This window comes from Phodopus roborovskii, unplaced genomic scaffold (genome assembly GCF_943737965.1).
Source record: "Phodopus roborovskii unplaced genomic scaffold, PHOROB, whole genome shotgun sequence".
NCBI classification, from domain to species: Eukaryota; Metazoa; Chordata; class Mammalia; order Rodentia; family Cricetidae; genus Phodopus; species Phodopus roborovskii.
The window spans coordinates 34785826-34803424 of record NW_026126480.1 but is presented as its reverse complement, the minus strand read 5'-3'; the positions used below and the strand labels follow the sequence as shown (position 1 = coordinate 34803424).

Here is a 17599-nt window from a genome sequence, read left to right as displayed (position 1 = left end):
TATAAAAGATGAGGATGCCAGGTGGTGGTGCATGCCTTTAATCCCAGCACTTGGGAGGCAGAGGCAGCAGTTTGAGGCCAGCCTGGTCCCAAGCTTCAAGCATTGCTCTACCTTCTAACCATGCAGCACCACGAGCCAAACCCTTCCCTCTAGGTCACACCTCCCAATGCTGCCACACAAGGGAACTGAGATCCCATCTCATTGCCCTCAGCCTTAACCGCAGTTGCAAAGCAATTCTGCTGTGTGACAGAGCATATTTGTGGCTTTGGGGGTTATGACTCCCAGAGCCCTGTATAGCTGTAGGGGTTAGGAGGGGGTGGCCGTGTCCATCACAGCACACATCAGCTAGAAAGCACAAGGAGACAAGGGTAGCAGGCACATGTGTGGTGAAGCCTCACAGATGGTTGGGGGAGGAGAGTTCTAGAGGGAGGAGACTGGGTTGTTGGAAGATGAGGCTGGATTGTGTTTGTCTCTTCTGCACATGCCCACAGACCAAAGCACCATGAAGCCCTCAGCAAAGGTTGAGCAGATACTGTCACCATGCTCTTGGACTTCTCAGCCTCCCGACCTGTGAGCTTAACAAGACGATGTTGTCTGTAAATCACCAGCCTTGGGTATTCTGTTACAGCAACAACAAAATGGATTATAGGGGTTGTTCCGACTGGATGGAGCCTGCGCGGCCTCTAAAAAGAAGAGTTACTACACTTATGGCTGGCATTTTGCGCTCAGTATTTCAGAAGCCTCCAGGCAGACTGCAGACTGTGATAAAAGGTGTGGAATCTCTCATTGGTACAGATTGGATTCATCACAAATTTACCAGGTCAAGGATTCCAGATAAAGTGTTTCAGCCTAGACCTGAAGATCATGAAAAATACGGCGGGGACCCCCAGGACCCTCATAAACTGCACATTCTTACAAGAATAAAAAGTACAAAAAGGCGTCCGTACTGGGAAAAAGAGACGATCAAGATGCTTGGGCTACAGAAGGCGCATAGCCCTCAAATCACAAGAACATCCCTTAAGTGAACGTAAAGTTGAAAGTGGTTCAACATTCAATACACATCCAGCCGCTGAAGCTGCCAGGGCCTTCCCACGGAAGAGACCATGTCTAGCACATGCCCCAAGAGCATCGGGGAATTGGTAGTACAGTGGCATCTGAAGCCTGTAGAGCAGGAAGCAAAGTCCTGATGCCACACACTGCAGGTTACAAATTGCGGTTACTGAGGAAATGGTTCTCATTAAAGTGTGCTTCAACCCCGCCCCCCCAAAAATGGACCATGGTACCAATATAATCACATGACTCATTAAAAGCTTTCTGTGCGTACATATCATGTTCCTCTTTTTGTGACTGGGTTACCTCACTCAGGATGGTTTCTTCAAGTTCCATCCATTTGCCTGTAAATTTCAAGATTCCATTGTTTTTTCCTCCTGCTGAGTAGTATTCCATTGTGTAGATGTGCCACATCTTCTTTATCCATTCTTCAGTTGAGGGGCATCTAGGTTGCTTCCAGGTTCTTGCTATTACAAATAATGCTGCTATAAACATAGTTGGACAGAGATGTCTTTGTTGCAAGAATGTGGATCATTTGGGTATATGCCTAAGAGTGGAATTGCCGGGTCCTGTGGTAGACTGATACCCATTTTCCTGAGAAACCACCATATTAATCTCCAAAATGGCTGTACAAGTTGGCACTCCCACCAGCAGTGGAGGAGTGTTCCCCTTTCTCCACATCCTCTCCAGCATAAGCTGCCATTGCCGTTTCTCCAGCCTACAATTCACACCGCCAGAGAAACTAGGATACAAGGAGAAACCTAAGAGATTCATACAAGGTCCCTCACAGAAGGGGAAAGGAACAAGATCTCCTGAGCATATGGGGGGGTGGGCAGTGAGTTGAGAGGGAGTTAAGAGAAAGAGATGGGGAGGAGAGGAGAAAATGAGGGACCAGGAAGACTGAATCGGGGGACAAATAGACGAGAACAAGAAAAGGGATACTATAATAGAGGGAGCCATTATAGGTTTGAAGAAAAAAACTGGCTCTGGAGAAATGTGCAGAGACCTACAAGGATGACCCCAACTAACAATCTGAGCAACAGTGGAGAAGCTACCTTAAATGCCCTTCCCTGACAATGAGATTGATAACTAACTTATATGTCATCCTAAGAATCCTCATCTAGTAGCTGATGGAGACAGAAGCAGACACCCACAGCTAAACACTGAGCAGAACTCTTGGAATCCAGTTGCAGAGAGGGAGGAGTGATGAGCAAAGGGGTCAAGACCAGGGTGGAGAAATCCACAGAGACAGCTGACCTGAACAAGGGGAGCTCATGGACCCCAGACTGACAGCTGGGAAACCAGCATTGTGCCGACTTAGGCCCCCTGAATGTGGGTCTTAGTTAGAAGGCCTGGGCAGTCTAAGAAACCTCTAATAGTGGAACCAGGATGTATCCCTGGTGCATGAAAGGACTTTGGTAGCACCTTCCCCATGGAGGGATACTCTCTTAGCCTAGAGACAGGAGGGAAGGCCTAGGCCCTAACTCAAATGACTTGACAGATTTTAATGATCCCTCCTGGAAGGCATCACCCTTCCTGTGAAGTGGGGGGGGAATGGGATGGGAGAGGGTGTCAGGGGGCATGGAAGGATGGGAGGGAGAGGAAACTGGGATCAATATGTAAAATAAGACAACAATAATAATAATTTATAAAAGAGCTTTCTGTGCTGTGGTTCGGAGAATGGAGATGGTGGCTTCCCTTGCTACTGAGAAGAGAAATGGAGCAAGGGAGGTAAGGGGCCTTCTGGAGGCTGGAGAAGTTAAGTGATTGCCCCCTCACGTCTGTAAAAAGCTCTTCTAGGGCATTCTATCAACATTTTAGGTTTAACTCAAGTGTAGATTCTGATAAAGTAGAACATGGGGTAGTAAAGTAGGCTTTGGGGGGCACAGAAACCAAGTTGATGGTAAGTTTTTTTATGGAAGCATTTATAGACTGCTACAGTTTGGAGCTGTTTTAGCCTCTCGCTATAGCCTGGACTGAGCTTAAACCCCCGGCCCTTCAGCTCGGCTTCCTGAGTGTAGATTACAGGCACAGTCTACCATGCCCAGCCTCTGTATTTCTGAACAAAGTGGACTGCTTCAGCTATTATTATAGTGATAAGATGCTAGGTAGTAACATCTTCTAACCATGTTCAGGAGACAAAAGGCACAGCTGATTCTTCCTCTTAGAGGAAGAAGGAAATGGAGAGTGAATGAGCTGACTGGGATTGAATCCATACTGAAGAGGGAACAGGCTCAAGAGTTTCAGGGCTGGGGATGAGTCTCAGTGATAGAGGCTTGCCTAGCCTGTGAGGCCCTGTGTTCCATCCTAATAGTACAAAACAAGCAAACAAACAAACAACAGACTACCACCACAGAAATTCTCTACCTGAGAAATATGTCAGCCAGCTTTCCTTTGACATGACAAATTTATAATAGGAGATTAATTTATAATAGGAAAATTTGTTTTGACTGGCAGCTTCACAGGTGTCTGCCCGGGGATACTAGGTACCATTTGGGGTCTGGAGAGCATGGCTATGAGGGATGGTCCAGGAAGAGAGAGAGAATAGGGAGAGGGAGGGAGGGAGGGAAGAAGTGGGAAGGGGAAGGGAACACTAGGGTCCTGATATCCCACATAAGAGCATGTCCCGGAAGACCTGACTTCCTCACACCAGGCCCCACCTCTTACAAACCCCACAGCTCCCCAGTAATGTCATCCTGGGGATCAAGTCCTTAATGGATGGGCCTTTGGGCTACATACAAGCCCCAAAATTTAAAAGGATTTGCAGGCGAGTCTGTCCTGCACTGCTCTCTTCTATCTTTGCAATGTTCTAAATAAATTCATCCTTAAAGGAAGGAAGGAAGGGAGGGAGGAAGGGAGGGAGGAAGGGAAAAAGTTTGCCAGAGGCCAATGAGATGGCTCTGTGGGTAAAGGAGCTTGATGCCAAACCAGATGACGAGTTCCATCCCAGAGCCCACATGTAGCACAGAGAGAGCTGGCTCCTGCACATTGTCCTCCAACCTCTGTACTCAGTGTATTTCGTTCTCCATCCCACTCAGAAGTAAGTGATTGAAAAAAACAGAATTAGTTCCAACTGTCCTTCATACCGGCTTGACCTGAACTTCTTATTTTCATTTGTTTCTTTTTTATTGAGCTATACATTTTTCCCCAGCCCTCTTCCCCCCTCTCCTTCAACCTCGCATGCTCCCCACACTCAGGAGATCTTGTCTTTTCCCCCTTCCTTGGCAGATCCAAGTATGTCTCTCTTAGGATCCTCTTTGTAACCTAGGTTCTCTGGGGTTGTGGCCTATAGGACCCTGGACTTCTAAAGAAGAAGGAGGAGGACGAGGAAGACGAGGAGGAGGAGAAGGTGATGGAACTGGAGAGATGGCTCAATGGTTAAGAATATGTGTTGCTTGCCAGGCAGTGATGGCACATGCCTTTAATCCCAGCACTCGGGAGGCAGAGGCAGGTGGATCTCTGTGAGTTCAAGGCCAGCCTGATTTATAAAGTGAGTTCCAGGACAGACTCAAAAGCTACAAGAAACCCTGTCTTGAAAAACCAAAGTGTGTGTGTGTGTGTGTGTGTGTGTGTGTGTGTGTGTGTGTGTGTGTGTGTGTGTGTGTGTTTATGTGCTCTTGCAGAGGACCCAAGTTCATGTCCCAGTACCCATGTCCTGTGGCTCACACTACTTATAATCTCACAACTCTAGCTGGCCTCCAAGGGTACCCACACATGCACAGAATGCACTTACACAGACATATACAAACAAAAATAAAATTAATTTTTAAGAAAGTTTGTACATAGGTTTGCAGCCTGGAAATCCAAGTAGCACTGTACAGGCTCTGTTGGGAACAGGAGGATGTTGGCAGGTGCATTGTATCATGGCTGGAGCACGCAGACACTGGATAGGCTCACGTAGTCTCACTCACTCTACAAAGCCACCATGATGGCCTACCCCACTGCACTCAGTACCTCAGCTCTAACATCACACCTAAATTAACTTTCTATCTTTTGATATTATTGACATAAGAGTTTGGGGACTGAACTCCTGTGTGAATTCTTGGGACAAACCATATTCAAAATGTAGTACCAGCCATCTTCTTCCCCTGACCCTCGACTGCCCACAGGTCACTCACCCTTCCCCTCCCTCGCAATCTCAGCGCTGGTGTCCTGCATCCATACTGGCCCAGTACCCATTTATTTGCCTAGAGCAGCCCCGGGGACCTTTGAAAATGTCAAGCAGATGTCATCGTTTCCCCACTTAGAAGCTTCCAAAGGATCCCCTATCCCATCTAGTGTAAAATCCATTCTCCTCGGCAGGGCTATCAAGGCTGAATTGATCTGGCCTGTTCCTGTTTCATGCATATCGCTGTCCCATCATTCTTTGGCTTGTCCACACTGGCCTCCCTGCACAACAGTGGCCCCTCTGTTCTGTCTGCATGGATGACCAGTCCCCTCACTTTTCCAGGGCTGCAATGCCAGCTTCCCAAGTCCCCTTACACGAAGTGTGTGCTTCCTGTGTGTCCCTGTTCATTTCCTCCCCAGTGGGTTTGAACCCAGTGATCACATCATGGGTTTACTTGTGTTTTGTCTGTCCCCCATTAACCCTGCACTCTAGGCCCACAGAGCTGGTGTTTCTCACGCACCTCCCAGCCCTCTCTCATGTAAGCTGCCACCCCACTTTGCTGAGTGAATGAATACGCATAAGTTGCACCGTTTGTGAGGTGCTTTGCCTTCCACATACCCAGCTACCCCACTCTCCTAATGCCCCAGTGTTACACTCCCCCTTGCACTCAGCAGTTACAGCCAATGCACGTAGATACAAGGAAAAGGGGCTATCTCCAGCTGACTCACAAAAACCTTGGGTGATACTTTAAATGTAATGCATTTGCTTTGTGATAGAATATAGCCTAGGCTGGCTTTGAACTCCCAATCCTCCTGCCTCAGCCTCCTGAATGCTGAGCTCAAAGGCATGGACCACACCTGGCTCCTCCACTCTCCCTTCATTGTCTACCTGTGAAATGTAGATTCTAGCAGTGGAGTCTGAGGTTCTGAGTGATGCCCATCCCAAGATGGAAGGAGCCAGGGTCGGTGAAAGACTGCTTGGAGCAGGGCTCCCCTCACTAGACTCCATTCTGTGGACATCAGCTATAAAGAATGTAGTCGCTGTGAGTTCCAGGCTCATGAGCGCAGCAGCTGCCTCACCCTAATCAACACATTGAAACAGCATGAGCAGGTGGTTGGTGGCACTGTCACTGACTTGTGGCACAGTGTGCATCAACCTACAGCAGAATCCAATGGTGTGATGCTTACGCTCCCGTTACAGCTCGCAGAGGTTCATGCTCACATGGCCACCATTCGTGCCCACAAGGCCCATCAGGGAAGTGTCTGTATTTCATCTCATCCCTGTGGCGTCAGCATCCAGTCCCCGGGGGCCTTAGGAAGTTTGCTCAACCTATAAATGCAAGAGCAGGTTACCCACACCCCTTCCTGCTTCTCTGTCCCTGTTTGCCTGAGAAGACACCCAAAGAGACCTCAGGGTCACAGGAAAGAAGACTGTGGCAGACTCAGACTGGCCCATGGCTTTTCAAGATGGCAGCCGGATGTTCTAGAGAAACCCTGGCACCACAGAAAGGAGAGGTGGTGAGGGCTTTTAGCGCACCACACACTCTCCAAGGCCAAGGTGACCTCACCCAGTCTTGCTGCCCTCCCAGCCAGCTCTGCCTGGCTCCCGCAGCCTGACCGTCCACATCACTCAGTATTTTTAGCTTCACCACCTGGCACCTGTGGTCACCATCTCTGCCCAGCCTGGCAGTGTCCCTCCCCTAGACCTTAAAGAGCCAGTGTCAGCTAGAAAGTATATCAGCCCCTATAAACAGAGCAGGAGACAGAGAGACTCTTCCACACAGGAATCCCCAAGGCTTCAGGTGGGGTGGAGGGTAGAGGAGGAAGGCAGGGCAGAAGATCCCAGCTGTAATGGGTGGGCCTCATCCTGAGGTTCCTGAGTCTCTCACCAGTCAGGATTAATATATATGCATTGCTCCAAGACCTGAAGCCAGGGGAGGTCAAGGCAGGGCTTGGCAGTGTGTGTGGATGATCATCAGCTCAGGGATGAGAATTAACCTAGCATGTGCAAGGCCCTGGGTTCTATCCTCACGGGGGGGCGGGGGGGAGGGAGATGACAGAGAGACAGAGAGACAGAAGACAGAGGGACTCCAATAGCAAATGATGCCAAGGCCCTGTCTCTCCATGTCATTTCATTTGTTCACTCAGTCATTCATCAAGCACTCCAAACACTCCACTGAGGCTGTGGAGTTAAGTACAGTGTCTCCCATCTACTCCACTGGGTCTCCTAACCTGCCCGTTTGGCTCCTGCTAATGTGCCCTCAATCTGTGCCCAGCCTATCTGCTAGCAGACCTCATCAGGCTGTGCCAGGGTTCCAGGCCCCAGCTGAAGCCTGGCACTATGCAGGTGTCCAGTCATCTTGCATGGTCAGCTAGCAACCAGGCAAGAAGCATCCTCCCATTACACAGATGAGAACACAGAGGTCCCTAGCAGGGAAATCACAGATGTGGGGTCCTACATAGTCATGAAGGGCACCTGGCATAGGATGAGAGAGCCCACATTTTCTCCTCTTATTCTTTACTGGGCATGGAAGAGACTCTAGCATGTCCCTGTGTCTGCCTTTCCCACGGTGGCACTGATTCAGGGGCCTGGGCTGGAGCAGAGGTGTCCCTGCCAGCTTGTACATTCACTGCTAGAGCCTTGGTCACAGCTTGAGTGATGTACTTGGCTGGAACCAGGGTTTCCCCAAGGGTCAGGGTGGGAAGAGCTAGGAAAGGCGTATCAGTTGGCGGGTTTAAACTCCACCTGGTACCATGCACTCTCATCACAAAGGTACACAGAACTCACACCTACTCCCATGAACCTCCGTGTGCAAGCACACACAGTTGCCCACAAATACACAATCACAGTCACAGAAACCGTCATCTCCTCTCTCCCTCCAGCCTCCCCTCTTTTACACATGTATGAGTGCTCACACATGCGCACGTGCACACATACACATTTTAACTTATTAATTCAACAAACACCGGCACCTGTTAAATGACAGTGTAATGCCAGAAGGGTAAGGGGCTCTTGGATTGGAATGAGCCTGTGGCTTCTGGGGGGGGCCTTCCCAGAAGAAGAGGCATTTCAGCTGGCCCTAGGTGGAGGGGAGCCAGGGTGTCCCTGGTAATAGAAGGGAACAGAGTGAAGTGGGGTATTAAACCCAATCACACTGGTCTTGAACACCGAGTGCTGACTTTCTGTTGTAGGAGCTGGAGAACCATGGAGGTCTTTGAGTAAGGACAAGACATGACCACAATGGGAGAGAAGGGACAGGCAAGTCAATCTAGGGCCAGAGTAGGAGGAATGGGGAGGTTGTGGTGACAGCCAGTAAGCTCGGCGGGACAGTGGAGGGGTGGTGAGAGTGGGCCACTAGAGGCCTGGCATCGTTGTCAGGCGTCTAAGCTCCCGGTGGAGGACTACACCATGGTCTTGCCAGCCCACTGCCCACCCCAGGACTGACCTCTGCAGTGGAACCTCTTCCAGTTCCTCCTCCTCTCTGTGGAAGCAGACCAAGCAGAAAGCTGGTACATCGTCAGCTCCACAGCCCAGGGGCCAGGCAGGAGGCAACTGCAGGACAGGGCAGGGCTGGCTGCTGGTGGTCTCCGCAGCATCGTCCCCAGCCAGGACACGGTTCTCTGAGCCAGTGTGTTCCAGGGTCAGCAGCCTGTCGGCCTCAGGACCCCGTACCTGCCTACCTGCCACCTGTGCCTTGTCACGCAGGTTACCCGTCGCCTCGGTAGGTGGAAGAGCCCGTGGCTCTCTTGGGGCTTCTGTCCTGAGGCACAGGGGTTCCAGCCACGGGATCCACACTTGAACAGCAGCTAGCAGCTGTTTGGACCAAGAGGTGCCTGGATGTGGACAGAGGCTCTATCGGCGCCTCTGGAGGGACCCTCAGCACCTCAGCTGTCCACTCTGCTGATATCTGCTAAAGGCAGGACCTGTGAGAACAGGTCCACAGCTCACTTGGCCTTCTGTCTGTGTCTGTCTGTTCTGCGGTCTGTTCCTTCTAGTTGACCAGCAGGTACAGAGATGACTGACAAAGTTTGTTCTCTCTGCTGGAGTGAGTGGCACAGTGGCCTCCAGGAGACCCAACTGACACTTTAAGCTGAAAGGTTGGTGAGGGTCAGGTGAGGCTGGCACTGTGTCTACACTGTCCCCAGGAAAAGTTCTGATCGGTGAAGTCAGGTGCCCGTTGGCCAGACTGGAGGCTGCTCTGCTCCCTGCTCCCTCTGCTCAGCTCTGGGGCTCAGCTCTGTGGTGGCTCTAGATGGCTGGGCTGTGGGTATTAATAGCTCCACATTCACGCTGAGAAGCCTGGAGGTTAACTCCTTCTCTGCCAGAGCTGGGAGGCTGCGGCTGGCCACAGTGAGGGAAGCAAGGACCACGCCTCTGCTGGGAGTCTGCAGCAGCAGCAGACACTCCAGTAATGCCACGCAGTCCCTGGGGCTTGGTCAGATTTTCTGTGCCACCTGGACTCTCCATGCACAGGTAGGAAGGATCTGGGTGGGACTCAGAGCTGTGAGCTCCAGGGAGCATCCCCAGCGGCACCACACACACACACACACACACACACACTTCACACCTCCATAGTCAACTAACCAAGTCCCTCTTCATTCCCAGAAATCACCACCGCTGACTCTGGGTCCAGTTGCATGGCCACTCTGAATGGGAGCCAGGGATGAGGCAGACATTGCTTAGAAGTACGCTCAGCCTAGGATACCAGAGTGTACATTGTTTGCCTGTTTCCCAGTCATCATTATGTGTCTATCAGGCACTGGGCGGGACCCAGGGAGCACAGTCATGAGGAGACAGAGGCTCCTCCTCCTTTGTTGGGTTTGTACCCCACAGGAGGCTGAGGGGGATGCAGCTGGTCTATACAGTGCCAATGAATCAGAAGGGGTGCTCCCTCCTGGCAACCCCAGAGCACCTGCCTGCAGTGGGGCCCAGGGCTGGTGTTCAGCCCCCTCACCTGTGCAGAAATTGACACCACATGCTACCTTTCCCAGAGGCCCCAGGAGCAGAGGAAACAAAGGATAAAGAAATTCAGGTTGTAGAAAGGACAGGGGGATTAGGCAGGGGATGTGAGCTGGTGGGCAGGCAAGTAGTTAGAAAGGCTGTTTGGAGAAAGAACTCTTATGAGGTGACATCAGAACAGCAACCTGCAGGAGAGGGAGGTACCAACCAGAAGATCTAGAGGGAGAGCCAGGGACTAGCTGACACCTGGGGAGGAGAGCCTGAGGCAGGGAAGGTCTTTAACCTGGCTTTTTGGATGAAGTAGGACTTTCCCAGGGGCTCAAGAGGCCAGGCAAGACTAGCAGACAGGCAAGCATGGCAGGGTGTCACAGAGCCTTACAAAACAGGAAGAGATAACCCTGGTGAGAGGTGTAGGAAGTGTTTGTCTGAGCCGTCCTGCACAGCATAGGGTGATGAAGAGGGAGGATGGGTGGGGAAGATGAAGAGCGAACTTGGCTTGAAGCTGAGGACCTGGTGGGGAGTTTGGAAGTGGGAGAGGAGTTAGGAGCCTGGAAGGACCACCTGACTGAGTTTCACTGGCTGGAAGACCAGGTCTGGACCTCTTTAGCCAAGAAAGAGTGGGGGCTGGCTCCTGAGTGGTATCCTGGGATGTACTGGCAGATAGCAGCTTGGGGCTGGCATGCAACTCTGCCCAAGTCCCACATGTTTGCTTGGGACTTGGTCTTTTTCTAAATGGGACACCCCAAAGGAAGGCTTTCTCTTGTCAGTTAGTTTGAAGGATGGTTTATCCTAATCAATCCCCTCCTTCTCTTCCCCCTCTTCTTTCCTTCTCTTTCTGACACCTCACTGTGTAGCCCAATCTGGCCTTGAACTCATAGTTCTCCTGTGTAGACTTCCCTCATGTTGAGATCCACACCTGCCTCTAGGATGTCTCTGGGTTGTCTCTGCCGAGGGCCTGCTTCCTACTCTTCTGGACAGGGCACCTTCTCTGGTCTACCCGAACCAGGTACTTCTTTCTGCTTGTTGGAGATTGAGCTAGGGAGATGATCTGTGGGCCCTGGGTCTTCACACAAGCTCTGCTGCAGATTTGCTGTGTGTTTTTAGATTCCTGTCCCTATCTAGAAGCATAGACTGACAGACGTAGCTAGAGGTCAGCTGCACTGCATATAGCAGAGGAAAATGTGTTCAGGAAGGAGTGGCATCTCTCTCAGGGTTGTGGCTTCCTGTCCCTGTTCAAGGGTCAACTTTGGGTCTCTGGATATGCAGAATTGACAGGGTATCCCTCCAAAAGGAGGATGTGGAATGGGAAGGGACAAGAGACAGTGCGCAGGGAGAGAGGTAGCCCATGCTGCAGTCCCTGAGGTGGGAGTCAGAGGGGTCAGATTGGCCTCTGGATGTCCCTTCCCCCTCCCCAGGCCTCGTGGGGTTTTCATTTGCAGATGTTAATTATTCACGAAGCTGTGCTTTGCCTGGTTTTAATGCACTCTGATGGCGTTCTTTAGCTAATGGGGAAAATCGATAGGTTTTAATTCTTAGAGGCTGTGAAGCTCTGTCTGTCTCCTGTTTGGGTGACTGAGCCTGGATCTTGGGGTTAGGGGCAGGGTGTGGGCTCAAACTCAGGCACAAGAGCCTAAGTCTTCACCTTCCCTCTCCTACATGCTGCTGCCTTCTGCCTCTGGTCTGTGGAGAGAGGATTGTGGTCACCGTGGCATTCTGAACTGTCCCAAACTCCATGGAAAGGCTGAGTCCTATATCTCAGCCGTTTGTCATCATCCGAGATGCATGGCAGTCATTCTGCCTATGATCAGATAGGGCAGTGAGTGCCTCTCCTCTAGCATGGGAGGCTCTAGTCCTGTCCTCAGCCCTTGACCTTGGAGTCTGGGGACCCAATGGGAGTGTAGCTTCTTCTACTCACCACTCAGGGTCAGATCTGGTCTGCCTTCTGGAACATAGGGAAGCTGGTCTGAGCCATATTTCTGAAGAGCCATAAACACAGACCGACCTCCAATGTTCTCTTTATGGGCAGTTCACACATATACACAGACTGACAGCCATCCTGGCAGGACTGGACTGAGAGCCAGTACATTCAGCAGCCATCATAATGAGTACCTCCCATCCCCCACAGCATCCTGTCCCGAAGTAGATGCCCTTCATGATACCTGTAATTATCTGAAGAACAGAGCCACCAATGCACTCTGTGTGTGTGTGTGTGTGTGTGTGTGTGTGTGTGTGTGTGTACTTGCTAATTAGCAAGCTTAAGCCTTTCAGATCCATGGTGATCTTGATGATACTATTTTTTAAAAAAATTGTTAGTGTTTCTAAAACACAACAAACCTCTGAAGATGAGAGGTCACAAAGGGGGCTGGGTATTGGGGGGTTGGGTATTGGGGGGCTGGGTATTGGGGGGCTGGGTATTGGGGGGCTGGGGGAGAATTGGGGGGCTGTGGTTGGGGGGCTGGGGATTGGGGGGCTGGGGATTGGGGGGCTGGGGATTGGGGGGCTGGGGATTAGGGGGCTGGGGATTGGGGGGCTGGGGTGCTCTGCCTGCTTCCCATGGCCCTGCCTTTCCTGGTGGCCCAGAGTCCACCCCTACTGGTGGAAAGGGCTCTGGCCATCTAAATGTACTCTCTGCTGGGGTGTGAGCCAGGTGCTGTGACCTCCATGACCTGGACTTGAAGAGTTGTAATGACCAGGCCTCACTTAGAATATCAAATATTCCCCTAAAAGCTCAAGTGTTGAAGGCATGGTTCCCAATGCAGTGGTGTCCTGGGGTAGGGCTTCTGGGAAGTGACTGATCAGAAGGGTTCTGTCTTCAGTGGATTCATAACATAGTGGCATTGTTGGAGGTGAGGGAGTAGGAGATGGGACTTGGTTGCAGGCAGTAGGTCACTGGGGGTATGTCTTGGAAAATCCTAGTCTATGGCCCCTTCCTGTCACTCTACATGTTTCCTACCCTCCATAACTATGACCTACCATGCCTTCTGCCATGGTGCTCTATCTCACACAGCCCAGAAACAAGGGAGCCAACTGACCATGGGATAAAACACCCAGACCATAAGTCATAGTGAACCACCCTTCTTCCCCAGCTAGCAAGTTGACTCAGCTGGTAAAGGTGCTGGCCCCATGACAGTTCAGCCTGACAGCCTTTGTTCAATCCCCAGAACCTACATAAAAGCAGACAGGTCAGAACTGACTCTCAAGGTTATCCTCAACCTCTACATACATACACACAAATAATAACAACAATAAATTTAAAGAATGAAGAATGCCTTTTATTATTTTGAATTTAAAAATTATTTGTGTGTGTGTGTCTGTGTGTATCTCTGTGTGTGTGTGTGTCTGTCTGTCTGTCTGATCTTTTATAGGCAGTTAAGAGCCACCTGACATGGGTACTGGAAACTGAGTTCAGGTCCTCTGTAAGAGCAAGAAGGACTTTTAACTGTGAAGCATCTTTCCAGCTCCATGAATAACTTTTTAGCTAACTAATGTTTTGAGACAGGGTTTACTTGGTAACCCAGGCTGGTGTGGAACTCATGGCAATTCTCCTGCTTTAGGGCCCTAATTTCTACCCATTCCTGAGCTCAGTGATGGTAATACAGCTGTAGAAGCATGTGGGCTCTTTCTTGCTGAGGTGTCTCTCCAGCCCCAAAACAATGTTTTTAAATCTTTGCTCCCTCAAGTTATTTCTGTCAGGCGTTTTGTCACAATGACGAAACTCTAATATACTTCCTCTGCCCATCTGGCCCTATGCCCTCTTTTCTGTCCCCATTCAGGACCCAGCAGATGCCAGGCTCAATCCCAGTTTGAACATAAGCTTTTGGGGCACAAGCTACATGCTGGACAGACTTGCTGGGGTCCTCTCCAGGACCCCCTCATACCCCCACCTCCCCTTTGACTCTCGTGCAGAAGGCTGAGTGACCCTTTATTCACAGCTACCCTGTTATTTGTAATCCATGTAAGACCCCTCCCTCAATTTAATCCATATTTTGATTCCCTGCCCTCCCAATGGATACTAGGCAGGAAAAAGCTATTGAAGCCTTCTTTAATCCCTATCTTGTGGGATCACTGATAAAATTACATTAGTCAAAGTGTGGTAAATGCTTAGGTTGCTGTATGCATACAACTGACCCAATATAAACCCCATTCCCCTCCCTCCTCCAGGGACCTCGGAGGCTCAGACAAAGCACCTTTCAGTTTGGTGTACTGGAGCTGATAGTTCTCAGTGGCGATCTCTAAAACCCAGGTGAGCCTTTGGGATAGAACTGGGCTTTCTCATAGTTGAAAAACAGGCAAATTCTGTTCAACTAGCTCTCTCTCTCTCTCTCTCTCTCTCTCTCTCTCTCTCTGTGTGTGTGTGTGTGTGTGTGTGTGTGAGAGAGAGAGAGAGAGAGAGAAAGAGAGAAAGAGAGAAGAGAGACACTAACTCATTATGTAGCCTAGGATGACTTCCAACTTGTGATTCTCCTAACCCAGTCTCAAGTGTGTGTCACCATGACCATCATAGTCCTTTCCCTTTTATATAAGAGTGGTTAGATATTCCTTGTTCAACAAAACACAATAAAAAAGAAAGTTCAATTCCAGATTACTAAAAGCCTGACTGATGATTGACTGACAGCTATATAGATGGGAAGCCAGCTTCCTGGAAGAGGCCTTACTTAAAATTTATCAGAATGTGGCTTAAGCATCTTAGCAAGAATGCCAATCTCTTCCTAGAAGGAGCTACACCCCAAACCAGATCTGGTCCAGTCTGTATCACCGAAGAGATTTTGTTTCTCATGTGGATGAGCAGAGGCTGGTGGTCTTCTTGCTTGAGGGTACCTTATTTCTGTTTTAGCCCTTAAGAAAGAAGAAAGATGGGGCGGGGGATGTGTAGGGGGACTCTGTACTTTCCAATGTTTCCATCAGCTAACTGTAAAGGAGACAACAAATCAGTCCCAGCTACACAGCCCGTGGGCATTGCAAACCTTGGGGACAGAGGTGAAGTATTATTGAATGGAGGAAGGTAGTCTAGGTGCAAGCAGCAATTAGGGGGACCTAACATAGAATAAAGACTCGAACCTGCTCCATGTACATGGAGATTTATGGAGCAGCTAGTCCATACTGGACCTGGAGGCCAGGGTTCCAATATGTAGGGTCTTTTTATACAAGGCCTTGCTATGTGACATTAGACGGCTGGAAGTCATCATGTAGAACAGGCTAACCTCAGACTCATAGAGCTCTGCATACCTCTATCTCCCAAGTGCTAGGATTACAGGTAGATACCACATACTCGGCTTATATATAATCTTGTGGTGTATTTGAGTCTACTGAGCAGAGATTTTTCAGTTTAATCTGGAAGTTTTGTAAGTGCTTTAATAAAAGTAAGGTAGGGGGTGTCAATAATTAACTCTAGGAAAACAAAAATAAAATAAAGAAGTTGACCATGAAAGGAAATGTAATTGTAGCATAGTATGCAGCTAAGGTGTGACTAGTATCTACAAAGGTATAATAATATCAACAACACCAAAACCCAACTGAACCAAAAAGTATATATAGCCATATTGGAAAGATAAGGATGGGATTTGTGTATGTGGGAGAGGGACATAATGGTAGGGGAGAAATACAATTTCATTTTCTACAGTGAGGAGTAAGATCAAAACCAGAGGAACGGAGAAATAGCTTTATCAGCATCTTAGTTCTAATCTGGCCACTCAGAGACTGGGCCATAAACCAGCAGCATCAGCAGCACACTAGAGTGTATTGGAAATGCAGAATCTTGGAGGCTGCCCCTGACCTGCTGAACCAGACCCTGCTTTGTAGGGAGGAGAAGGAGGTGAGGATACTTTAGCCACACCCGTGGCATCATGCATGCTAGGCAAGTGCTCCTCCACTCAGCTACACCCCAGCCACAGAACCTATAGCTATCAAGGTCCTCCGGTGATGTATCATTCAGAAGCCTGGACATCTAGCTCAGAACCTGGCTTAGAAAGAGAAATGCAAACAGAAGGGGCAGAAGTGAGGGTCGAGTTCAAGCACTGTGTGGGTGGTAGAGAAGGGAACTGTTATTTTTTTATATGAGTCCCAAGGCTTTGTTTTAAACTTTCTGGAAGATTTATATTGTTGAAAAGAGAAAAATCATGTACAAGATTTTAAATTTCAACAGTGCAAATGGATAGCAGTATCTGTGAGGGCCCATAAAAATAGCTTTGCTTCATCTTGGCTTAAGGTCAAAGAGTTCAAAACTATCCTTACTCTTCCAAGGTTAAAGTCATAAGACCTAAAGGTCTAAGGCATGGCTACTGTAGGATGTTTGATCTCATTTGTGAATGTTTTATCTAAATAACAAGAAACTTGGTCTCAGGTGTGGTTATTCTTAACCCTCAAGGCCAGATAATGAGAAATTTAGTCTAAGCTGTGGTTACCAAATGCTTGGAGAATTAAGGAAGAAAGTCTGTTTCTTTCTTGAATCTTGATAAAGAAGTCTTTTGCCATGTTCCCCTTTTTTGGTTGGAGTATTTAAGAATGTTGAAGAATAAAATTGGTGTGTTCAGTATTCAATGGATTGTCCTCCTGACTCTATTCTGTGTCTCTGTCTTTCCCTTAGCTTCTTTACCTACTGTTTCTCAATCCACACTCCCCCCTCAGGTATGGACCAGGCAAGTCTTCTGGATCTGACAGAAGCCTCACAAAGACGGATACAACAAGTATGTTGCTCTGGGTAGAGACTCCAAGCTCCTCTGTAGTCTCCTAGAATATTTCTCTGCACATCCTGCCTTGGAGTGCATGGTCATTCTGTTTATTTATTTCTTTTGAAAACACTTCCAAAGCACTCCAGGGCATCTTGGTTTTTCACTAATATTCTTGAGGTCATTCCATATAAGCCCATACAGATCTGTGTTAATTCACTTATAGACTATTACAGGAGGCTTAAAGCCATAATTTGTTTAACTATTTTCTGACAGGCTCACTAGATCATTCTATGCCACATAGAACAGCAATCAGCACTATGTAGCCACAGTACAGTTTACCGTTAAGCACAGGGAATATCTGAGCTCGGAAACCCAGGGCCGCTGCTAAAGCCAAGTGTTTTCTCTGCAAACTTCAGTTTTTGTAGCTGTGAAATAGTGATAAAAAGATATTCTTAGCTACTATGTGCACTCACATTCCAGACATGGAAGATTTGGCTCTAAACAAAACAGGTCAGGATCCCTGCCTTGTGGAGCTTAGAGTTGAGTGGCAGAAGACAGAGCATAGGGTAACTTAATAAAGTAGGTGATGCTCTTTTGCTCTTTGCTTTCTCTCTCTCTGCTCTTCTGTTCTCAGTGCCTCTACGTCTCTTTACCTTCCCCCTTACTCCCCTTTCTAAATAAACTTCTCACTCAAAAAAAAAAAAAAAAAAAAAAGTAGGTGATGCTGAGAGCTAAATGAGGTGGGGCCAAAAGGAAGAAACGATGGGAGGTTTTCAGCCTCGGAAGAAGCAGCTGTGGGTGGCTCCATTGCTGA

At 49.0% G+C, this 17599-nt stretch overlaps 1 protein-coding gene and 1 pseudogene across 1 annotated transcript in view; one reads left to right on the top strand and one right to left on the bottom strand.

Moving 5' to 3' along the window:
• Sbk1 (SH3 domain binding kinase 1) overlaps positions 1 to 8978 on the bottom strand; it is a 253873-nt gene extending 244895 nt beyond the window's left edge. The window contains exon 1 of the mRNA XM_051192934.1: positions 8604 to 8978. The gene's annotated coding sequence lies outside the window, so the exon portion shown is untranslated. The remainder of the gene's footprint in view (positions 1 to 8603) is intronic.
• On the top strand, positions 681 to 1187 carry LOC127228327 (39S ribosomal protein L30, mitochondrial-like; annotated as a pseudogene).
• Positions 8979 to 17599: the final 8621 nt, after the last annotated feature.